The sequence below is a fragment of the Callorhinus ursinus genome, unplaced genomic scaffold (genome assembly GCF_003265705.2).
Source record: "Callorhinus ursinus isolate GAN/ISIS: 27379988/994484 unplaced genomic scaffold, GSC_fseal_2.0 scaffold28, whole genome shotgun sequence".
NCBI lineage: Eukaryota > Metazoa > Chordata > Mammalia > Carnivora > Otariidae > Callorhinus > Callorhinus ursinus.
The window spans coordinates 422,282-447,686 of NW_027397090.1; the positions used below are offsets into that span (position 1 = coordinate 422,282).

Below are 25,405 nucleotides of genomic sequence, written 5' to 3' on the forward strand. Positions count from 1 at the left end.
CATTGGAATCTGAGTTCCGTGCCTGCGTTTCAATCAATCAGTCAGTCAGTCAACAGACCCCACACCGAGCACTTCGTTTAACCCTTGCAAACCAGTTTAATCCTTACAAACTCATAAGCCAGGTTTAGTATCCCCACTTTAAAAGAAAATGAGGAAAATAAAATCAGGGAAGTCAAATAAGTAATTTATTAAATGGGACAAACTCAAGAAAGCGCCCTTAAATACTACCAACTTTTCCTTTCCGGGCCCTTTGACCATACCTGAGGCAGACTCCATAGCTTTCCAGACATTTTTAGTCATTAAAAGAATTTCAGTGTTAAGAAGTCCAATCCAGTCCAGGTGCCTGGGTGGCTCAGTTGGTTAAGTGCCCAACTCTTAGTTTCAGCTCAGGTCATGATCTTGGGGTCATGGGATCAAGAGCAGTCTACTTGACATTCTCTCTCTCCCTCTCCCTCTGCCCCTCCTCTCTCACTCTCTTTCAAAATAAATAAATAAAATCTTAAAAAAAGTCCAGTCCAAATCAAAATGTCAATATCTGAACTTCAAACTCACAACTTTCAATCTCTCAGAAGTTGTTGTTCTTTTTTTCCCCACAGAGATCACAGCAATGGGCATTTTACTTTTAATGCATTTTAAGTGAAAATTCTAAAACTGTTAAAGAAACCTGGCCATTGTAGGGAGTTAGGAAAGGACTGAACTGCTTGGCAAACTTCCGATGCCAATACAAGAATGTGGAGAAATGTTGGAGACATTTAAGAACTTCTCACCCCCTGCACTGCTTATCCGAACCCACAATTTTACAGACATGAGCGATCAAGGAAGGCGGCATGCTCTCTACTCAAGGTCACCTTACCGCTTCCGTGGTCAAGAGAAGCCAGTGGAGCTCTCTCCTCCGGCCATCCAAGATGCCAAAACGAAAGAAGGCAAAGGGGAAGAAGGTGGCCCCAAAGCCTCTGGTGTGAAGAAGCAGGAGGCCAAGAAGGTGCTCAATCCCCTGTTCAAGAAAAGGCCCAAGAACTTTGGCATCGGACAGGACATCCAGCCCAAAAGGGACCTCACCCGCTTTGTCAAATGGCCCCACTACATCCGGCTACAGCAGGCAAAGGGCTATTCTCTATAAACTTTACAAGTGCCACAATGAACCAACTCACCCAGGCCCTGGACCATCAAACAGCTCCTCAGCTGCATTAGCTGGCCCACAAGTACAGACCAGAGACAAAGCAAGAGAAGCAGCAGAGATTGTTGGCCCAGGCTGAGAAGAAGGCTGAGGGCAAAGGGGAGGTCCCCACTAAGAGGCCTGTCCTTTGAGCTGGGGTTAACACTGTCACCACCTTGGTGGACAGCAAGAAGGCTCAGCTGGTAGGGACTGCACATGCTATGGACCCCACTGAGCTAGCTGTCTTCCTGCCTGTCCTGTGTTGTAAGATGGGGGGGGGGGTCCCTACTGCATTATCAAGGGGAAGGCCAGGCTGGGGCGTCTGGTCCACAAGAAGACCTGCTCCACTGTTGCCTTCACACAAGTGAACTTGGAAGACAAAGGAGCTCTGGCTAAGCTGGTGGAATGTATCGGGACCAATGACAACGGCAGATATGATGACATCCACCGCCCCTGGAGGCAACGTCCTGGGTCCGAAGCCAGTGGCTTGCATCGCCAAGCTGGAAAAGGCAAAGACTAAAGAACTGGCCGCCAAACTGGGCTGAGTGGACACTGTTGAATTTTCTGTACAGAAAAGTAATAAAAAGTTCTCTTTCCAAAAAAAATGAGAGAGAGAAACAAGTGGAATAAGTGGTACGGGAATAAAACTTTTTTTTTTTTTTTTCAGTTGATGCTTTTTATGGTCCTCTTTTATGTCTAATGACTTGCAAAGCAGTCCTCAAATTCTGGCTCTTCTATGAGGTTCCTTGTAAATTATTCCAAGTCCTCTTCAGAGACCTCCCATTGGACCAATCTTCAGGGCAGGGGATGCAATTTCAGGCTGACCTCTTTTACTCCAGCTTAATTCCCACCCACTGTCTGTAGACTTCATACAATCTCTTTCCATCAGGGCCGCCTCACCCCAGCAAACACTCCTCCCAGGCAGGGTCCTTCCAACAGAGCTCACTCCTGGCTATCCTGCCCAGAGTCCACTTGGCCTCTAGGAAACTAGGAAAGCTTGTCCAGCAAACGGGTAAGGTATAGGTCTCTCCCTATACTTGAGCCTGGGTGGCTCAGTCAGTTAAGCGTCTGCCTTCGGCTCAGGTCATGACCCCAGGGTCCTGGGATCGAGTCCCACATCGGGCTCCTTGCTCAGGGGAGAGTCTGTTTCTCCCTCTCCCTCTGCCTGCTGCTCCCTCTGGGCCAGTGTTTTATCTCTCTCTCTCCCTCTCTCTTTCTCTGTTAAGGAAATAAATAAAATCTTTAAAAAAAAAAAAAAAGAAGTACAGGTCTTTCCTGTCTTAGTCTAAATTCCCCCAAAGTAGGGCTGAACCCAGAGGCTTGCACGCGGATAGTTTATGTACGGTTGTGATCCCAGGGAGCCAGAGAACAGGAGAAGAAGAAAGAAACAGAAGGAGGCAAAGCCACTACAGGTGTGTGTTTTATCAACTTGGCCCCCAAGAAGGACAAAGATGAGCATCCTGTGAGGACATACTATGGGCCTTTATGAAATGCATCTCAGAGCTGGGGGTGAGGGAAACTGAGGAAAGTAGAAAGCATTTATCTATTGTCTCTCATCCCCCATTGGCCAAGTGGTGACCCCACTGGTGTTAACTCCCCAGAATGCCAAGCTGAGCACATTGAGTTCAGCGCCATTTTATCAGAGAAGCCCCAGGGCAGGAAGGGGAGGCGATGCAGGGCAGGCCTGAGGCCCGGCCCTCTCTCACCCTACCTGCAGAAAACAGCAGAAAATGGAGGAAGTGGTTAAGGGGCCAAGAGAATTCTGAAGTGATGCCTAAAAGGGGCTCAACACACTGCCTCTAGTGCTCCCTCTCCTTTCCTAGATGTTAAGAGACAAAATCACAACTCTTATGCAAACATAAAATGAACGTTCATCAAAAATGATCCTTAACTCATTAGCTAATGAGGGAACAGTTACAATGTTAGAACCAGTTCAAAGGAGAACCCAAAGTGCAGTTACAATTTAGGCCCTCAGGAATCTGGAACAAAAGGAATTTGAAGAATAGATATAAAACTTGCATCTTTGGAGGAAAAGAGAGGGGAATGAATTGAATACCCATCAAACAAAATTCACTTGCATCTCTCCGGACAGAAATAATTTGTATTAATATCAATCAATTTTCTAGAATTTACAGAAACTGTAGAATTAAATTATATTATAAATATATAATATAAACTAAATTATAAAGAGAGATTATCTATAATTCGAAGAGAACGAAAGCTGCAGATCCCAGAGAATCACATAACCAAGGAGAGTGTTCTAGACGATGCTTGGCTTCCATTTAAAAAGACCCAGTTATCTTTCTTGCCCATTTCAAGTCTTTCACAACTTTTCTTGACTGGGCCATTATGGGACACTCTAGTCTTCATTATCTCATAATGCCCATCAGACACTCTTCTGGGAATTCACTTGTGATCCAACCCAGAGAACTAATGGGTAAATCTCTAAATCGGGGTCCCGACACTATGACCCGCAGGCCAAAACTGACCAGCAGATTTTTAGAGATAAAGTTTTATTGGAATACAGGCACATTGACCTATTGTCTAGAAAGCCTGTCTCTCTATAGCAGCAGAGTGGAATTCCTACAACTACGACCACGTGGCCCATAATGCCTAAAATACTTACTATTTGGTTCTGTGTAGAAAAAGTTTGCCCATCTCTGTTATAGGTCATCAAGCAAACAGCAAGATTATGACACGTCAATTTTCCTTTCCATCCGACGGCCCCCGCCTTTAACAATGGTTTTCCAGGATTTGAGGCCAAGAAGGAAGCACCAGACAAAAACTTGGCATTTTCTAATTCTGTTCAGACCCTTCAAAGATTTCTCCTGTTCCCTCCTCACATCATCTCATTTTCTCTCACACAGACTGGGGGTGGTGGGCAATTTGGACAGAGTTCAAAGACTAGTTTTCCTACTTCCCAATAAAGTCAACAAAGAAACGTCTAGACCTTCCTTACAAAGCATGAGCACTTACCACCCATTGTCCTCGATGTGTGAGCCTTAATTAAAATCCCAAGATCACAGGACAGGTGGTGTTGTAGAACAAGTTCTGTCCCATAAATGCTTATAAACCATCATGGCTGAGATTCAAATCCAGCCCCAAAGTTGTCCTGCTCTTGGGACGGGACAGGCGTGACTCATAAGCTGAGAGGCCCTAGCCACTCACCTTCCACCACCACCACCTACTTCCAGAGCCATCCTGTTGCTATTTTAAAAGACGCTGGATGTGGCAAGAGCATTGGGGTGAGAAAAAATGTTTTAGGCAGAATGTTTGATACCTTCTTGCCGCTTCCCCCGCCATTCAGATGGGGAAGGAAACATGGGTCGGCTTCCACACCAGCCTGGCAGGGGAAATAGACATCTGTCTCAGGACGGTATTTCTTACTCTTGGTAGCAGCCAGGAGTGCTTTCTGATCCAAAAGAAAAAATGTGCCTCAGCGAAGAAATATGAGATTAAAATTCAAGCATATTGAAACTAAACTTTGAATTAAGTTTCTTTCTTTAAATGGGGAAAAAAAAAAAAACCTGCTTAACAACAGCAGAAAGAATCTTCACATTGCTAAAGCACCAGGTAGGATGTTTCTAATTAAGTCTTGGAGGAAAAGCATTCAGAAGCCAATTAGTGGAAGGTGAGGGGCAAACCACACCACGGAGATGCTGCGTCTTCACAAAACCCTTCACCTTATCCTTTCTTTTGCTCACGCTTCTTTGTTGCTTTGGTTCCAACAGGAGAATCAGAGACTCAGGTTTGCCGCTGGTCGTTTGATGCCCCAGATAAGGATTGTCAAGCTGAATGTCAAGACTGTTTTCTGGGCTGACGTCTGGAGACTGTAAATGGTCTCCCTAATTCTCTGTGAAGTTCATTCCTCCAATTGTTTTCACTTAGCGAGGTCAGATGTCACATTTCCAGCAACCCTGAGGACACTGTGGCCCACTCTTTCTTGACGCATCATGAAATAAAATAGTCGATGGATAGCTTCTATCGTGTGGTGTTGGTGGGGTTCCGGAAAAAAAGCAAAGCTTCTGGCTTCAAACTTGGGTTCAAAGACCGGCCCTGCCATTTACGAGCCACGTGATCTGGCACAAACTGTCTCAGGCTTTGAACTTTCCCCTTCTCATTTGTGAGTTAGGGATAATAGTCACGCCCTAATTTTGTTGTGAGATTTAAATAAGAGAGGTTAGGAAAATCCTCGCCCGGAACCTGATACCCAATGCGTTCCCTCCTCTCCACTCCCCTCCACTGAGCTCTACTCAGCAGTTACCATGCCTCCAAGAAACTTCATGAGTTTTGATATTGCTTCTACCCAAACGTGCACTCCATTAGGCCATTAACTTCTCCTGTCTGTTTCCTATCCCATCCCCAGCACAGATGCATTTGTGTTTCTCCTCAATTTCACAGGCATCTTCTTGACCCAGCCACACAAAAGGAAACTCAAAGTAGCTGCCTGCAACAGAGCCCATCACTGTGGTTGGGTGTGACTTCATAATTGGCCTATGGGTCTTTGGAATTGAAATACCAGAGAGCTGCTCCTGAGACACAGCTGAAGATGATTGGTACTAACCTGCAGGAGGCAACAGCAGAATGGGGATCTGAGAAGAGGATGCTAGGCTTCCTAAAAACTAAGCGCTCTTTTTGTGTTTACCAGACCACCAGCTGCTCTGGTGGAAAATAGTTTCAGAACAAAGACTTTCGGTGTCTTAGATTCAAAAGGAAGAGGAGTCCTCAACAGCATGACAATAAAAAAGCAAAAAAACACCCAGAAAGTCTAGAAGCAAATAGTCTCGGTAGGAAAAAATGTGGGCTATTTGTTTTTACTTTGATAGACTTTTTCTTTTCTTTTCTTTTCTTTTAGTGAACTGTTTGGGGTTTTTTTAATAGCACTGGTGGGGCGTGGCTTCATGTTGATCTTTAAGCTCCTCAATGGATAAAAAGTAAAAACTACGTGACAATTTAAAATTGGCTTTTCTACATCTTTCCAAACCAAATAACTTTGCAAATTACATTAGGGTTAGAATGCTGGAAGCCAAGAATGTCTTTATGCATAACCCAAAATAAGGCACAGTCTCTGCCCAATATAAATATCACCAAAGATGTCTGCTTTCAACTGCATGAGTGGTTTGATGCTATTTTTCCGAGCTATTCCTCTGGAAAGTCCTTATTAACATTACCAAATAACTCCAGTCCAAGAAAGAAGTCAATCAAGATAATCTAAAGTCCAGAAAGCTGGCTCACAGTGATCCAGTACAATCCACAAAGTGTGAGAGCCAAGTAGACCAGAGTAAGATGACACTTCCTAGTTCCTTCTCTTCTGGCATCTGCCTCAAACAGGTTTTCTGCCATTAATAGCTGTCAGCACAGGGGACTTCCCAACTGCATCCTACCCAGTGCAATATGTGTCAAAAAGGGAAAATTATTTTCTCATCAATCATGCTACCTTAATACCAAGGATAAACAGAGACTCTTTCCAAGTTAAGAGGTAGGAAAAGTCTGCTGGCTCAAGCTGCTAACCACTTTCTCATTTTTTCCTAAACATTCATCATCGTCGGAACACATATTTTATGTTAATGTAAATTTATACAATAATATTTGAATTTCTGTGATGATCATTGCCAGTTGAAAATAAGATTCACAAGCCTAAAACCACTAAAACTGTTAAGCTATAACTGTATCCCCAGTTCTTAGAAGAATGCCTGGCACACAGAAGGCAGTCAATAAATGCTTGTGGAGTTAAGGACTGCCCACACTAAATAGTAATTAAGCCAAAAACGAGGATAAGATCACCCTTGGAGAGTGTGGGGAGGGAGATAGGAAGGGAAAATGTGGGAAGAAAAAGGAATAAAAAGGAAAGGAGAGAGGGTCTACGGAGTAACCATGGAAACCAGCAATAAGTACGGGATGGACAGAGCAAAAAGTGGCAACAAAAAAAACTGAGCAGGAGAAACCAGAGTGATAGAGAAAAACCAAAACACAAGAGTAAACATGAGCCTGGTTTGGGAGACAGCACAACATCTCCCTTGTTCACCAGCCCTTTTCTAGAAGTACAGTCTTCTTATAAAGGAAGAGATCCATTTTCACCTTCAACTTTTATTTCTGATTCTGTGTATGAACAAATTTTACATATCCATAATTTGACTCCAAGAGTAGGAAAAAAATGGCAGACTAGAGCTAATGGCGGTAGAAAATTTTTCTCTCATATTAAGAGATATAGATGATAGACAGACAGATAGATGATAGAGATGAGAGAGAAAAGATACAGAAATTGTTCATCCTTGAGGTATTGACCTTATTTTTATAGAAAGTAGCCATCAGAAAGGATGAATACCCAACCTTTACATCAACATGGATGGGCCTGGAGGAGATGATGCTAAGTGAAATAAGTCAAGCAGAGAAAGTCAATTATCATATGGTTTCACTTATTTGTGGAACATTAGGAATGGTATGGAGGACATTAGGAGAAGGAAGGGAAAACTGAAGGGGGGAAATCAGAGGGAGAGATGAACCATGAGAGACTGTGGACTCTGAGAAACAAACTGAGGGTTTTGGAGGGCAGGGGGGTGGGGAATGGGTTAGCCCGGTGATGGGTATTATGGAGGGCACGTATTGCATGGAGCACTGGGTGTTATACAAAAACAATGAATCATGGAACACTACATCAAAAACTAATGATGTATTGTATGGTGACTAACATAACAATAATAAAAAAAAAGATTAAATGTCACCTCACTAAGGTAGCAATCCATAGAAAAAAAAGAAGAAGAAGAAAGTAGCCTGAATCAAGCAAAAGTGTCCCAGCAAACAATGCTGCCTTCCCCTTTGCAACCAGTCCTGGCAATCACACAGTGTCCCCTTCGCATACTCTTCTGGTGAAAGCAGTCCCAAGTTCACCCAAATTCAAAGGAAGAAGAATTAGACTCAGCCTTTTGATAGGGGAACAGAAGGTGACCCTGCCAAGGAGCCTGTGGCCGTCTCTGGAAAGTACTATCTGCCACAATGGCTGTCGGAAGCTCCAGGTGGGGGCAAAGGTCTGGATTCATTATCTCCTCTACAGGCTCTACCCCTGCTGCCTTCCCCGGGGAACACTCCTGACACCAAGACCGAGAATTCTTCAACCGCCACAGACTTCCTTGCTCAGCTGGAGTTGCTGTCTTCAATACCATCAGTTCAATTCCTTGATCACTCAGTTTCCTGACCACAGGGGAAACCAAAACAAAAAACAAAAACACTTCTCTTTCATGGTCAGGTCTTGTGGAAGAGAAATGCTGTCGAGGACCAAGACTCCTTCTTGTAACCATAAGAGCTTAAACTCTTTCCCACTCCCGACCCTGACAGAATTGGGCCCTCCTTCCCTTATACCCTCAGCCTCTCGTCCCTGAACTGTGTTGCGAAGCCCACTTTGACTTGCCTGTCTCTCAGTGGACCCCCCAACGAGCTCTTGAAAATAGGGTTGGTGTTCTCATTCCATCTTTGTATGTCCAGGCCTAACCCTAACTAACCACTTCAGTCTTAAAAGCCATACGCCATCATGTAAAAAGTCAGGTCTTGCTGACAGAAAACGTGGATTCCTATTCTGGTTCTTCAACATACCAGGAAGACACCGGCCCATTCAGTCAACCTCTCTGAGGCTTGGTTTTCTTATCATTAACATAGGGATATGGCTACCTGATGGCCTACATCACACAACGGTAATTTTGAGAATCAACTGAGATGATATGCTATAAAATTACAAGGCACTATTTTCCAATATTAGTTTCTAAATGAATATGGATCTCTACCCTTTATTGCCAAAGCTTATAAAATTTCAGTACTGTACTAAATATTCTCTCCACTCCATCAGCCATACTAGACTTGACACACTGTTGACTTTAAGTGTTTAGGGTCATAAATCCAAGCTACACAAAAACTCTTAAAAACCAATTTTAATGAACCAATCAAGAGTTTAAAACAGATATATAAAGTGGTTTGCTCTGCAGAGTATTTCCATTCAAAGCAGGAAAAAGAAATTCCTAAATAGATAAGGGATTTCTAAGGAGCAAAAACAAAATGAAAAGGGTACAGTGGATCACTATGAACTCACTAAAGAAATACGCAGCTTTTCCTCAAGATTTTGCTTGGCATTTTGCATTTAGAAACAGTCTTCTTAAAAGTACTTGTCAAGAAAACACAGCAGCAGCCGACACTCATTGTATACTATACTCTTTCAGAGAAATCAAATAATTTGTCTGCAAGTCAATGAATATTTGCTACTTCAAAAGCAATAAAATTAAATCATGCTAATAACTACTCCCTCTTCCTCCAGTCCTCAAATGTATTATTTTAACAAAGCAAATACTTAAATATCAAAAAAAATTGTGAGGTTACCGCATTTAACAAAAACAGAAACCAAATTCTGAGTATTCCACACTAGCCCAGAATTGGTATGGTTTTTCCATCAAAGAATGTGCTAGTCAAAAATGTAAGCAAATAACTGAAGAGTCAAATATAATTTTTGTATTCATTATCTCTAATGCATAGAGATATTGGTCATGAAATTAACAAAATATAACTGAGAAAAATAGAGATTAACTAAGATTTATGTGCAGTTTTCGCACAGGAAGGTTTCCAACCAATCTTAATTCTGTCAAGGGGTGTTATCCCACTTACACTGACGTGCATCTAAGTCTGTAAGGAAACAAGTTGAGGAACTGGATTTCTAAGGCTTATATGGACCAGGAGTCCTAGTCCTCACAGGGAAGAAAGAAATGTAGGATATCTCCAGGTGTTTCGGGTGGTTAAGCGGGCTTGGAAACCGTGACCTGAGTTACTTACATTCCCCTTGCCAGCTTCTTACAGCCACTCCTTGGCTCTGTCTTGTGAAGTCTCTAGCCCCCATTTGGCTCTGCGCCTCCTTCCTTTCGCTCACTTGTCATTCTTTCTCACAAGTGATTCTGGCACCATAATACCCTGATATTCTCTGAGTTCACATGTACAGTTTTGACTCTCTGAGACCATAAAGGGCCAAAGGGTGATGAAATTCATCATGGTGCCAAAGCAGGAATATGAATCCTCTGTTTGCAAAGATTTGTGAGGGCAGGAATCACTTTAGCAAGGGAGTATGGCCACTTCTCAGTTTCTCTTAGAAGCAGAAACTAAAGTCCTGAAAATAAGATTTACGTCTATGGCTAGCATGCAGGTAAAGAGACCACGAGGGGGACCACTATAAATATGATGGTCCTTAGCCAGAAAAATAGAAGTTTATAAAAAAAAAAAAAAAAGAAGCCCATGGGGTGGGTAGGTTCATTGGGTTACTCTAACCAGCCCTAGATCCTTGCCCTTTGCCAGGTAACTCTGCAAGGCTTTCCAGTGGTGGTCAGGGTGATCTGCCCTGCTGCTCCTCTCTGGGCTTGGCCACAGGACTTTGTATGGGCCAGTAAAATGAAGTATAGAGTTGCCAGATGTAGCAAAAATAAAAAACTACAGGATGTCCAAGTTGAAAATAAGTGTGCCTGTTCCAAGTCTCGGGCTCAAGAGTTCTTGCAAATTTCTGCTCACTTTTGTGTCTTTATCTGACTGAGCTAGCCTATTACAAGAAAAAATATATAGGGAGCAGAGCCAGATCTCTCCCCCTGTCACTCCAGCCGAGGTCACCCTTGATCAGCCAGCATTCACTCACCTTCCATTCAAGATGAGTGAGCCCAGCCAGATCAGCAGAACCATCTGGTTGAGCCTCAAGGGACCCCTCTGAAGCATAAACAACAGACCTGGCTTCTTATAGGCCAGTGAGCTTGTGGTTGTTTGTAATGTAGCATGATTATGTTAACTGATAGCCATCATAGCCCATAAAGGGAGGTATTATGCTATAGTAGGATTTATAACCTTGCTGATTGGGGGTTGTGATTTGTTACTAGAGCTGACTAGAGAGTTCCCTCTAAATGCCAAGGAATATGCACCTCTTCCTTCCCACCTCACCTTTTAATCATCATTTGAAACATTTAATTTCTATTCCTCCCCTCACAGAAATGGACTGAGACCCCTCCCCACCTGTCCATTACCCACCCCAGTAAAAACACTGGCATTGTCTAGGGTAATATAAATATAAATAAAAAGGACTGATCCCAACAGGCTTATTCTTCTGTGGCTACTGAAGTTGGCAGGTCAAATCGTGTACTTGATGTCGCCAGGCAGGGGCAGATAAGAGGCACAGATCTAGCTGATCAGAGCTACCTCGCATACTATGTGCGGCCGTGTGTTAGACTTGAATTCTTTCAGCCTCCGCTTCAACGGGGTGATACAACGGATGTCACGTGTCAATGTGGGAGCAAGGCAAGACCTGCAGCTTCATCTGCAACCATTTGGAAAGGTCTCAAAAACTTGTCCCGTGAATCTTGAAGCTTTCGGCCAGATCAAAAATATAAAAGATCAGAGAGGGTGGAAAAAGGAAATGAGCGAAGTGTTTTTTCCTTCTTCTCTTTTGCTTTTCTTTTTTCTTTTTTGCAAGAAGTGCTACTGTCTTGTGAACCCCCATCCTCCTTTTCCTGGGAGAACGATGGGGCACCACCTTCTACCCTCAAGGATGTAGAGTAATAGTCTGGAAGAGAGAGTTTCAAGGAGAGTTTCAGAAAATTTGGAAGTGCAATTGATATACACCAAGGACCAGTTTCCAACTCATGGCTGGGAAGGCCGGGACAGGTGTTACCTAAGCTCTGCCTTCTGCAGGGACAATGTGTCCAGGGAGCAAAGAGCCGCCTCCCTCTTTTGGTGCTGCAGGCGGAACAGTGCTCTGCGGGAGTTGGGGGGTGGGGGTCATCCCACATCCTCAGGGCTGGCGGGGCAAAGGATCCCGGGAGCTGATGTGAGCCGTGCCAGAGAGACACCCAGCTCAGCTCGTCTCCCCAGGGTGAGACCATCTCCGCAGGAGGAGTTCACTGGGGACCCAGCAGCTAAGGGGAGGAGTTACAAATGGGCAGCCGAAATACAGGTGAATCCACATAGGCAATGGGAGCAGCCGGGGGAAGAGCTCAGCAGAGTCCTTCAAAGAGCCCAGAAAGGCAGCCACAGAGGAAAGGTCTGTTTTAATCATCAGCAACCTAACCAGGGATGGTAGCTTCAGGCCCATCTCCCGCCCTCTCCCATCTTTCATGCTGGCAGGGATCCCACAGGTGAGGAAAAGCATACCAGGAGAAAGAGAAGAGCAAGGAAGGCAAGGTGAACAGGGAGGGGGGGAAGAGAATGAGGCGCGAGGGGAGGAAGGAGGGAGGGAGGGAGACGAGAGGACCATGCCTGAAGCAGCTCGGAGCTGAAGGAAGTCAGACAATTGGATGCAGTCACGCTCCAAGTTTTGATTAACATCTGCACCATGACATTCTAATTACTGAATGGAGATGGTGTTTGCAACCTAAAATGACCTTGGAGTATTTTTATAGAAGACTGGAGGCAAAAGCAGTAAGATCCAGAGTTGACATCCTGGGCAGGAGACAGCTAATGCCACGGAATCAAGCTCAAAGCTTCATTGGAGGAAAGCCTGTAATGCTGTGTTTTGTTTCTGTCACAAGTGCTGCTCGTTAAGCTCGCCACTTATGCATTGTCGAAGCCATGTTTCCCACTCTTCCTGACTTACGCACGCTCTTGCCAGCATCTTGCCCACACTGAGGAGTAGGTGAGATTCTTTTGCTTTCAGTTCCTGGGGCCGGTTGTGATCAGAAAGAGCCTGTAGAAGATGAGAATTGTTGGGGTCCAAAATGTACCCAGTGGCCTGTAAGGATGAGGAGACAGCTTACGCCTCTGTCCGGGTTTCTACCGACCGTGCGGACCGAAGGGCTGGGTCTGCTCCGGCCACCTCCCTCCAAAGACCTCTCTCCTCCTACATCTTCCACAACCCACCTGGCCCAGCTGTGTCGCCAGGAGCCGAGGAGAAACCCTTTGCCCAGGCCCTCAAATTTCATCTCCGTGTATTTTAATAAGATGTCCCTCCTACAAGAATTCTGTTGAATAGCCAAAAGCCAGGCTCTCTTGAGAAAGTAGAGATGAAACTGAGTGTCCAAATTTAGAGACTGTCATTGAACTAGGGGCCCTTACAGATATAGAACATTCCCTGGGTGTTAAAACAAATGGCCAAAAAATAATAAGAATAACAATTAAAACATTAGGGTAGAAAGAGAAGAATCACTGTGTTCACTTATTTTTGAAGTATTGAGCCCTGTCCTTTAACATAGACAGAATGATCCTAGGTTAGTATTTTAAAACAGCAATGGCAAGCTTGGCGTCGGGGCTGGTGAGGTTCATCCTTAACCAGTTGATATGGAATGTCAGTTATGGCTTGACATTCTCCCATCACCTCCTGGGGCTCTCTGAAAAGCAAAGGAGATGCCAGTGAGGCCTTCAAAGCATGCCAGAAAAAAAAAAAAAAAAAAAAAAGGAGCAATCCAGTTAATCTCTGAAAAGCAAGAAGGACAGAGACCCTCCAGGAGAAAACAGGAGAAGGGTTGATGGCTTAGGGAGGAGACAGATCTGGATTGGCTCAGTGTAGAAATGCTCAGTCCCTGCAAACATCTCTCCTCCCCTGGACAGCCCTCATCTCCTGCCTCCCCGATCCATCCCACATATCTTCACGTTTGTAGAAACATGGGCTATTCTCCATGCAACCGCGATTATGGAAGATCTGCAATCGACTTCCATCCCACAAGAGGTTATTAACCATGTACTTTGTACGAGGTACTGTGTGCAAGGTGATACAGAGGCAGCGATGATGAACAAAACATGAGTCCTGCCCTCAGGGAGTTTTGGGTCAAGGTGAGACATGGACACAAACAATAAAGATAAATACAGGATGTTTTGTGCATGCTACAATAGAGAACACACCAAAGAGGGCAAGCTTAAATCCAGCTCCAGACAATATTGGGGAGGAGGGGAGGGCTTGTAGAAAAAGCAGCCTCTGAGGTGTGCATTGAAGGGTGTGAAGGATTTTAGGAGGTGAGGAGAGAGGGAAGCAGGAGGAGAGAGCCAGTCAGATTGCTTGGCTTTAACTAAAATAACCGGCATTTCCAACCTGCTCTGGACTAACCCATCCTAAGAAGCCAAATGGACAGAATGCCTAAAGATCATGGTGTTGGGGGCGGGGGGATTGGAAACACAGTGTGTGGTCACTGGGGTCACCGGATAAGAACAAAGCAGAGACTCGGGGCCCTGCTCCTAGTCCACCCTTACAAATGTCAGTTGTCCTGGGTAACTAAGCACTTTTTCAGCGCATGATGAGCGGACCCCACGCCATCCAGCCCAGTTTCCCAGTGGCGCTTCACCTACTACGACAGCAGGTGGCAGCTACTAGAAGGAAAGCACGGTGACAGCCCATGGGGTTAATGGCCTAAGTTTGCAACCACTCGCCTTCATCAACTTCCCCTGCCCTCCACATTTTTCTCCCGTTACCCCAGTTTTCCAATAATTTCTGCCAGCAATCTCCCGTAACCCCAGTTTATCATGCCACCGTGGTGCAGGACGTGCTTTGGGGGCCATTGCAGTTCGACCAGGGCCTGGCTCTGGGCCTCCCACCCCAGCACGCACACAGTCAAATTTCACATGAGATTCTGCTGAGTTCTAAAGGCAGGAGGGGAGGGGGTCTCAAAGGCGGAGTGAGAGCTGCTACCAGTCTGCCCAAAGGACTCCTCATTGCCAAGAGAAGAACCATGGACGTCACCCCATCCCTAATCTCTCTTTCTGTGTTTTAAGGTGACCGTGGCAGACGATACAATGCGCAATTTGGAATTTGCTCCACAGAGGTATTCAAACCGGACGGGCTATCAAAACTCTCGTAAACAGTCATCTGAGAAGAGATGTATGTTGATGCCTTTGCTTTGGAAGGAAATGTGGGATGTTTTAGAAACCACTGGCCTAGGGGCGGCTCAGTCAGGTAAGTGTCTGCCTTCGGCTCAGGTCATGATCTCAGGGTCCTGGGATCAAGCCCCATGTCAGGCTCCCTGCTCAGCGGGAAGCCTGCTTCTCCCTCTGCCTGCCACTCCCCCTGCTTCTGCTCTCTCTCTCTCTCTCTCTCTCTGTCAAATAAATAAATAAGTAAAATCTTAAAAAAAAAAAAAAGAAAAGAAAACCACTGGCCTAAGGTCAGAGACCAACAAACAGATCTGAAAACTACGAGCGTCCCCTGTGAGCACGATCATCTAGGCCACCTGCCCCGTGGTACAGAAGGGTCTAATATCAGTGATACCACCCCCATGATATACTCTCCTTCATTCTGTCTGGGTGGTCTGTCACTGTCTGAAACAAACATGTGAAGTGCTTAGTGAGCGAGTGGTTCTGGCCAGATCATTCAAGAAAAATTCTCTGGAAATTGCCACCTTCAAGTCAATAACTATATACCGAAAACAGTTCCTAGTAAAGAGAGCATAAAGAAAGCTTCGCCTCCCTCTGCCTCAATTTCCTCCTTTGTGCAGTGGGGATAAAAGTTGTGCCCACCTATAGAGATGCTGTGAGGAATAAATGAGTTAAAACCAGTAGAGTGTTAAAAAGCAATGTGTGGTACATAATAAATGCTCAGTAAACGGGCCCACGGGATGAATGAGTAAGAGGCCAGCCAGCCATCTGTCTGTGGCAGCCCTCGGTTGGGAATTAATACCCAGCGCACTGCAGAATCCCCTGCCTGAGCGCACGGCGTGGTGGAGGCTGAACGGAACCCTATTCTCACCTCTCTGCCGCGAAGCGTAAACCACACACCGGGAGAGATTGGGGAGGCTTCTCAAGACAGAATTCCTCTGTAGTCATGGCTTCAGCCGCTCCTCGGAGACACTGTAGTCTCAGCCACAGGTGTGGTCATGTGGTTTTTCAAAAGACCACATGTCCCACCAATCCTCTCCTTGGCTTAACTGGCGCCTTAGGGGAGCACGTGCTCCTTGCCTCAGATCACAGTCGATGAAGAGACACCGGAAATTGGGAGAAGCTGCAGATCGATCCACTTGCACACCTGAACCAAATGAGCTCAGGGAGCTTTAGCTTTTGCCCTTTCCGCTTTAAGGGAACACGCATCAACAAGCCTGCTCTGTAAAAGAAAATGCAATGTTCTGAACGTCTTCATGGGGATATGATACGTTTCATTCCCTCTTCCCTGAGTTCCTAGAAACTCCTGCCCCAAATCTGGAGATGAAAATGGGTCACGGGGAGGAGAGAAGAAAGTTCACCTGTGGGGCCTCCACCATGCAGCCAGCTCTGCTGAATTGTCTTCTATTAAGTAATTCAACTAAACTTCACAACACTCCAGATTTGCATGCTAACTTCTATTTCTACTTTCTTAAGAAGCAAGTCTGGCTTTTAGCTATTACACAGAACACGTGCAATAAATCTTCAAAAATATATATATGGAGACGGAGTCTGAAGAGGAAACCTCTGGGGAAGGCGGTTCTGTTGACTCCTGCTGACTCAGCAGGAGCATGGGGATGTCCACTTTACAGGTGAGGAAAGGTGAGTCTCGGTGAGGTTAAATGACCTCTCAAGATCACACAGACAATAAGGTCTCGGGCTACAAGGATTAAAACTGCTACCTGACTTCAAGTTCAAAGCTCTGTCCCTTCCACTCCCCTGTTCGCCACTCCCAGCAAGCGTAGGTGGTTCAGGCAGGAAGTAAACAGAAGGCAGAACAGAAAGTGGTTACGAGGGCTCGTGTGCAGGGCTCTGTCAGGCAGAAGGATGCAGGCCGGAAGCACCTGGCCTGTGGTTAGGTGGAGTTGGCTGGTCATTTCTGAAGCAGAGAGGGGAATGGTTTGAAATTTTCTCCTGTCTGCCTCGTCCAGTGTAAAGATAAATGGAGACAGAAGAGCCAGTAACTCAATGGCAAGACAAGAAAGCAAAGCAACACTTCCGAAGTGAATCCGAGCAGCGGTCTCTGCTGCTTTCCTCCAACTGGGGTGCAACCACCACGGTGAACCCAGAAACCAGGCAAGCAAAATCCTCACTGCAGACGTCCAGTGGAGTCTTGGAGAAAGAAGTCTCCTGGGGGTCTGGCCACATTAGAGCTGAAAGTATAACCCCCCAAATGAGTCAGCCTTGGCTGGGGAGCCCTGGAAGGGAGCCTCCTGCTTCCCAGAGGCAGAGTGAGGGGAACGGGCAAGAGGGCAGGTATCTGGGCAGAAAACTGCTCACAGGTGTAAGAGTTGTCTGTCTATTCATACATCGTCCATATCTACATAGGGTTTTCCCTCTGCTAACTGGATTTCTTTCTATAAACTTGCATTTAGAAGGCTGATAGACTTTCTAGTCCCAGCCTATCTGGAGCAGACACTCCCTGGGAATGGGAGAGAAGATAATAAACCAGAGAGCCGTTCTGAACTGTTCACTTGTCCTGCCATAATCCAGTGAAAATGGTGCTCAACACTCTGCGAACTCTGATTTCCTTGTTTTGGTGTGTGGCCTTGGACACTGGCCAGGGCCCTTCCTCCCCAGCGAGTGGCAACTGAAGCTACAAATGGAACTGTGGCTACAAAGCTGGTGAGGTATATAATTGACTGCTCACAAAAAGTGGACTTCTCCGTGGAATCATGGGTGAACGGGTGAACAAAGACGCCGCATTCAAATCCAGAAAATGTCCCTCCTGAAAAGCAAGGCAACAGACCACGAACATAGTTTTTTTGTGTTCGTTTTTTTCTAAGAACTCATAATGAAAGACAGCCCAGATGAAAAGCTGGTTTCCACTTCTAGGCACTTTTTCTTTTTATTTCCCTGTGTTATTAGAGGTTAAAGCTGTTGGATATGAAGGCCAGCTTGCTTTAAAAGCTGGAGGTCTTGCCTTTGAGGATCATAAAGTTAGTTCCAGGCTTCTGTGGTAGCATAACTACAGTGGAAGAAGGGAAAATGCCTAGAGTTAAGACTTTTTAATGATATTAAAAATATGCAAAGTATAAGCTTTATAAAGTACGCAAGGTATGAATTCTAAAATGTAGGGGGAGGGGACTGTCTAAACTGTGATAAAAAGTAACAGGAAGAAATGGGAAGGCTTGATCTTGTACAGACTGGCCGCCATTTTAATTCCTTTACTATGCCTTTAGGTAACGTTTCCTTACTATTCCATCCTGTTACTCATCCTTACTGTTAAGGTCAAGGCAGTAACATTGGAAAAACAATAGTACATGGATGAATTTCCATGTATTTTATTTAGACACAACATGGGTGTTTGAGCTGATTATCTCACTTTGTGTAACAGAAGGATTATGTGAACATTTGAAGTAATTTGGGCACAGTATTATAAATGCATAAGGAAATGTCGCTATTTAAAGGTATTTAGATATTCAGCAAATTATTAGGTGGACCCACCTCTTACTCTGCTTACTTTGTAAAGGGATCAAACTTTTTGTAGAGGCATTATCACTTTAAATATATCCGAATTTTCACATACTGAGATTTCCTACAGCAAGGCAGGACTGTGTTTTACTATCTTATTACTTCTGATTGGCTTGATTTTTTTTGTTTTAGGAGTCTTATGCAATTTGTATTGCTAGTATAAAACTAAGTATACGGGGCCTGACCCTATAAGTGTGAAGAGAATAAATTGGAAGCCACTGGGGTACAATTTGGTATCTTAACTCACCCCAATCTAAATTTTAGCCTAATAGAATGAAGTCACAGCTGGGTGGAGAGAGGAATGGCCTCCTGCCAGTCAGTGTAGCTGCTGAGTCAGGAGAGAGAGGGACCACTCGCTCCCCGGTGGGTAATAACATAGGCAGAGGGTAAAAGTTTCTCCAGCTCCCACACAGTCACACACTCATGCACACCAGACCGATTGCATCACTTAGAATATGGGTTTACTTGTAGATAACAAAGATCCAAAATAATGGGTGTTTTAAGAAAGAAATTTGTTTCTCATGTGTAAATGCATAATTCAAGACTGTCTGGCAGCTCTTCATTTATCTGGGACTCAGGATGCTTCTAGACCGTCTCTCTTCCATCCCTGGGAAGTGGCTACCACCCTCACGGTCCAGCATGGGGGACCAGCCATCATCCCATTTTCCGAGAAGTATTCTAGAAGAATGCCTGTGGAAGGAACTGCAGATTGTTGTCTAATATCTAATCTCCCTTTCCAAGTTATAGAAGCCACATGGACGTCTTGGAATAAAAAGTCCATCCTCAGTCCTTAAGCAGCTCAGACTTCGGGCTACTGGGAGCTGAGGGAAGGAGGTATATGAGATGTCCCGGTTGTGTAATGGAAGGCAGTGGCAATGTACCACTTCTTACCCCCTTTCCTCCACTTTGAACAATGGAGTCAGAGGCCACTGGGACACAATGGCACCACTACCCCAGCCTTGCACTGCCCATTCAGATTTTTACATGAGACAAAAATCAACTTCTATCTTTTCAGCCTCTGTCATTTCAGTCTCTGGTAAATGCTGATGACAGTAAAGCCTACCTAATACACCTAGCTTTAGGGAAATTTCATGGAGGGATAAAGGTCAATATTTTAGTTACTCAGGTCCAGTGGTTAGCCCCAAAGCCTCACCACCAATGCCTTTGGCATTGGCACATTTAAAACCATTTATCCAGCATCTCCAATCTTCGAGATAGTGCTCCAGGCCCTTAGGGCAATGCAAAATGAATGTGCCCTGCTCCTTCCCTCAAGGAACTTAACATCAAATTGAGGAAAGAATGAAGAGAGCAAATATGATTGGATGCTAGTCATATGCCAGGCACTGCTATACTTGTTTGTACGTGTCATACATTCCTTCACTTGCCCCTCACAAAATTTCTGTGGAGTCTTCCTATTATAGATGTGGACACTGAAGCTGAGGGTTGTGGCGCGTGCCCAGGGCTGCATTTACAACAAGCAGCGGGATTGCAATTTAAGGTTTAGGTTTCTGACTCAGGAGTCAACCCGTCCCCAGGCTGCTTTGTGGACATGTATCCAAAAAGCAAGAATGCCACCTCTGTGTGACAAGGGCGAAGCACTTCAGATGCCTCAGCTGATGTGTCATTGACTCTTCTTAGGAGGCCACCAGCCATTGTAGTTTTCCCAAGGTCACTACGGGACTATGAATAAACACAGGCTTATTCTTCCCCTTCTGTAAGGATAAGTAAACCCACCTCGGGCCACCACCACCTACATCACGGGCACGAAAGTGTCACCTTACAGGTCTTATCGCTATGGCTGCAATCTGCGTTTTCTTTTCTCATTGAAAAAAAAAGAAATGTTCACCGGACAACTCCCTTTCTGACCCTCACTTTTGCCTGCTTATCTACTTTGGACTCCAGTCTTTTCTGCTCTGGGCATTTCTCTCTCCATATTCCACAGACATGAAATAGCACTTGGAACCTGTATTCCCCTTCATTCAATGGGCTTATTATGCCTAACTGACCCTAAAGCATATAAAGCAGCCTGCCCAGACATTTATAGACTTATTGTATCATCTCTTAAATCACGCCACACCTTCTGCTAAAATATACCCAGCTCTTAAATCATTTGCAGAGGTAAGTCAAGGCTCAAAATCCCAGACAACCATGAAGTCTGAATGGGATGAAAATTTCAAAATCACTTGAAGAATTTATATGTGCTCAAATTATAATATCAACTCTGAATGAGCACCTAACACATGGGTAAGGCCTGGCTTGCCTTCCCATTTTGAAAGTAGTAAGAAAAGATGACAAGCCTCTCTCACATACCAGGAGAACTCATTCCAGAGAATTATCTGAATTCAACCCAACAGAGATCTTTGTCAGCAGTAGCTCTGAAGAAAGGGGCTGTGGTCCCTTATATTATTTATAGTAAAGGAACACTAGATGATAAAACTAAAGACCCCCAGATCTTACTGGTTTCACAAAATAAAAGCTTATTTCTTTTTTCTTTTACTTTTTATTTATTTATTATTTATTTGAGAGAGAGAGGGAGTGAGAGAGAGAGCATGAGTGGGGGGAGGAGCAGAGGGAGAGGGAGAAGCAGACTCCCCACAGAGCAGAGAGCCCAACGCAGGGCGCCATCCAGGAACCGGGTTCATGACCCGAGCCAAAGGCAGATGCTCAACCGACTGAGCCACCCAGGCGCCCCAATAAAAGCTTATTTCTTGCTCACAGAAACATCCCATTGTGTTTTCAGGGGCCAGCCTTCAATGAGGTGATTTGGGGACCCAGGCTCCTACCATCTGCTTGGCTCCTCAGAATGGTTCCTCTGTGTTTGGCCCAAAGACAAGGGAAGTGACAAAGTATGAGATATTGTGCTGCTATTTTATGGTCAGGTCTGGACATCACCTCATGTCCACCATGATCCATTATCCAGAATCCAGATTCCATGACCCAAACCTAATTGCAGGGGAGATTGGAAAATGTAATCTTCCAATGTGTCCTGGACAAAGAATTAGACTGTAGCATAAACAGCCAGTCTCTGCCCCACCCCTCGGGGGCAAGACATTGGCAGTTGGTTTCACCACCCATGTCAGATGGTTGGTACGTATTTTCTCACTCCCTTGATTGCCTGGATGCAGATGTGTCTGATGCCTATGAGGGAGGCATCAGGAACTCTGACACAAAGGGAGGGGCAGATCTTGGCCATGAATTTGCAACTTCCAGTTGCTGCGTTTTCAAATCAGCGTGGATTTCTGTTGGTATCTGCCACCCCCCACCTCCTCTACCCACCCTCACTGGACACCCCAACCTGCCTTTTCCCAGTTCTGGAAAGTGGAACGCTGAGTATCTTTGCCTTCCATCTCCACAGATAGCAGAAAAGAAGAGGCTTTTACTCCAAGGATATGGCTTTTGTTTGGACTAAGAGCACCTTATCTCTAGCAGGGACTCTCTCCTAAGACCGTCAGGGGAGACCCCTTCCCAATTCAGCACTTTGTATCCTTGTCGGAGGTGGAATGACAACTAAGCCTAAATGTGTGTTCCAGAGCCTTAGACAGGAGAAGCAGGAGTGAACTCGAAGTTTGGCTTGTTGTCATATTTGGAAATCATTATGGTCATCAGGTCTGTTCACAGTCACATTCTTTTTTCAGAAACATAGTAAGACTGCACTTTCCTGACAACTTTGGCAGGTGTTAGCAGGGCCAGAGGGCTTGTGAGTAGTGGAAAATGTGAGTAGAAGTGACGTATCATTTCCAGAATAAGAATTTGAGGAACCAATGCTTGACTTACTGTGTTCCTTCTTCCCCTCCCCCCAGCCCCTCTGTAGGTGATGATCTGGTGATAATTTTTCCCAAAGACAATACTCATAAGGCTCTTTCCCATAGGAGCTCTGTCAGCCTGGGCCTCCCAGTTACCACAGTATTCAGAGGCCCCTGATGACTCTCGTTGGACACGTAGACATGAGAGAAAAATAAACATTGCTTCACTAAGTCAGTGTGAATCTGAGACAGTTTGTTACCCAGAATAACCTGATGGGACCTAGCAGATAAAGGTCTATGATTTCTTTCTAGGACCGAACCTTTTTCCATTGACTTTTATTTTGTTATGAAACATTTCATGCTTGCAAATTACAGGTACCAAATCTGTCTGATTTTTTAAGGGCACCCATGTAAACATCATCCAACTTCAGAAATAAAACATGACCAGTTCCTTCAAATTCCACCATGTGGCTTTCCTCCATTGATTACTCCCCTCTTCCCCCCAAAAGATGACAATTATCTTTTTTTCAGTTAATGATTCACTCGAGTGTCTTGATGATTTTATCTCTCAAGTATATTGCCAACTTTTGTATATTATGGAACTTTATTTAAATGAAATCTTATTGTAGGTATCCTTCTGGAACTTGCTTTTTTACTTCATGTTATGTTTTTAAGATTCATCCACGCAGATGCGTGTAGCCATATTTTATTCACTTTTGCTGCAGTTGTATGAATATAACAATATGAATTTACCCTTCTCCTAGCAGATGGCCATTTGAATTTCCTGTTGGGAATTTCTGCTATTAGAAACTACGCTGATACAAGTATTCTTATGTATATCCTGGTGTGCATGTACAAGAATCTCCGTAGGAGTACACCTAGGAAGGAAAATGCTCTACTTTACTCTGTAAAACCAAATTGGTCTCCAAAGTTGCTGTTCCAATTCATACCGCCACCAGCTTGTGAGACTTCCTGCACCACATCCTCACCAACACTTGCTAATGATGGCCTTTTTCTTTTGTTCACCAGTGTGCTGGGTGTCAAATGGTATCTTATCATGGTTTTAATTCTCTTTAAGACACACTTCCATCACAGGTGAATTCAAGAAACCAAGAGGAGAAACTGTTCAAAACAACTTGGCATAGGTATTCTTAAATTAGATAAACTTCACAAACCAGGCCCGTTCTTGTAGAAGAGGTTGTAGTTGGAAAAGACACAATTATTCATTTTTGGACATTTGAAAATACCAAAGGGTTTATGCTACTGTTTGTGTTGTAGGTTAAACAGCTATTTCTTAAATGGCTTCTTTTAAGGGGTTAACAGTATTATATAAAGCTGTGGAAAAAGCAAATACATTTCAGAGAAATTATAAACATTTCTTTTATCTTACCAGATAAAGAGATTTAGTATAAATCCTAATGCACCCACTTGGCTGTACACAATTTATAGCTGATGAAGAGTTTGAAACACTTTTATGTAAACAATCATAGATTTTTTTTTTTTTGGAAGGTTGCTAAAAGGCTGTTTGACACTCTTTGTAAGTGGGGACCATCTCAGAATAAGAACCGGTTCTGGATAATATCAGAATTCATTTCCCACTAAGCATCTCCAGTAAGCACTTTTTTCATCTCTGAAGCCTTTACTTTTATGTAATGTTTACATCATTGACACCTCCTCTTACTGAATTCCTAATATAAACAAGGTATGTAATAAGCCCTAATGTATTTTAACAAGATTTTAAGAGATGTGGTTATGGAACGAGGATAACCAAATGGGGTACAAAGTAAAGCAAAATTTTTACGACACCTCAAGCTCATCTGACATTGACCACTCTGTGCGTCTGGGAAAGAAACATTGTCCCCGTGTTTATTCATCAATTAGAATTTGATGGACTCCAAATATTATCTGACCAGCCAAATTCTGTAAGACAGCCTTTCAGCAGAAGATTAGAAACTCGGCCCTGTTTGGAAGACAGACATGAAAATAAATTTACTTTCTCCCTCCCTGCACACTCAAGGCAACGGGGAGTTTCACGAACCACAACAGTAATACAGGAAAAGCAAACCTTCGTAATTCACCATCTTAATCCAGTAACACAAGAAGGCAATCCATCCAAGACTAAAATTTTGCCTGATCTGTTTCAGCTGAAAGTGAGCTTAGTCACTGTCTGAGCAGCCTAGGTGGCAGGGCTGGTTTCCGGTTAACTCTCACCTCCATGATTTTGTCCTCTGTGAGGCTCCGAGGTTTTCCGTGGCAAAGGTCAGTGAGGGCCAGGCAGCAACAGGGATCCTTCGGGACTGAGGAGCGCCAGTGGCCTGAAGAAGTATGGCTGAGATGAGTGCTACTCACAGCGGGGTCTGTAGACTGGTGCGAGTCTGCGCACCTGTTTTTCCCAATCTCCAATAAGAAAGGTGGACACGTTGAGAGCAAGTCTCTAAAACTTTTGTAGCCACGGGTGCTGTAGCCACGGGTGAGAGCTGAATTTATCCCGCTGAAGGACATGTTTTACAAAAGAATGGGCCAGTGACAAATTTCAAAAAAACAAAACAAAACAAAACAAAAAAACCACAACACTTGGCCTCCACCATAGAAGGTTGGAGAAGCGTCGGTCTAGGGCTATGGTTAAAACTCAGATTCTTGATCGCCAGTCCCAGAGATTCTGATTCAGTGACTTGAGTGAGGTCGTGGTTCTGCATTTCTAACAAGGTTCTAGGTAGTGCTGCCACTGCTGGTCAGGACTGCACTTGGCAGTAGCCGGGGTCTAGATCCAACTAAATACAAGATGCTCCCCGCTATTTGTCACCAATGACTCACAAACCTGGACATTTTAATTTTGTGGTGGCAGAAAGTAACACCTTTTAGATATTTGTATTTGGCACCTTCCGTGTTTTTAGGAGAATGTGGGAGTTACCATTTGTCATACTCAAAGTATTCCGCTCTTCAAGACTTTTCCATGTTATCCCTTCTACCCTCTTAGAACTGGCATTATGGTGACATTCTCCTGAATTTTTAGAGCTTCCTCTTTCACTGTTTGAAAGCTTTGCCAATGTGTTAACAGCATACACATGCTGGGTCTCATAACCATTGCAGGCACTGCCTTCTGGAAGGAGATGGGGATTATAACTGGCATCAATACTGACCTGAATTTTAAGACATACTCATAAAAGAAGGGAAAGAGTTGATCTCCGGTATT

General features: G+C 44.4%; 1 pseudogene; it reads left to right on the forward strand.

Moving 5' to 3' along the window:
• Nucleotides 1-905: 905 nt before the first annotated feature.
• LOC112838860 (large ribosomal subunit protein eL8 pseudogene) lies at nucleotides 906-1,701 on the forward strand (annotated as a pseudogene).
• Nucleotides 1,702-25,405: the final 23,704 nt, after the last annotated feature.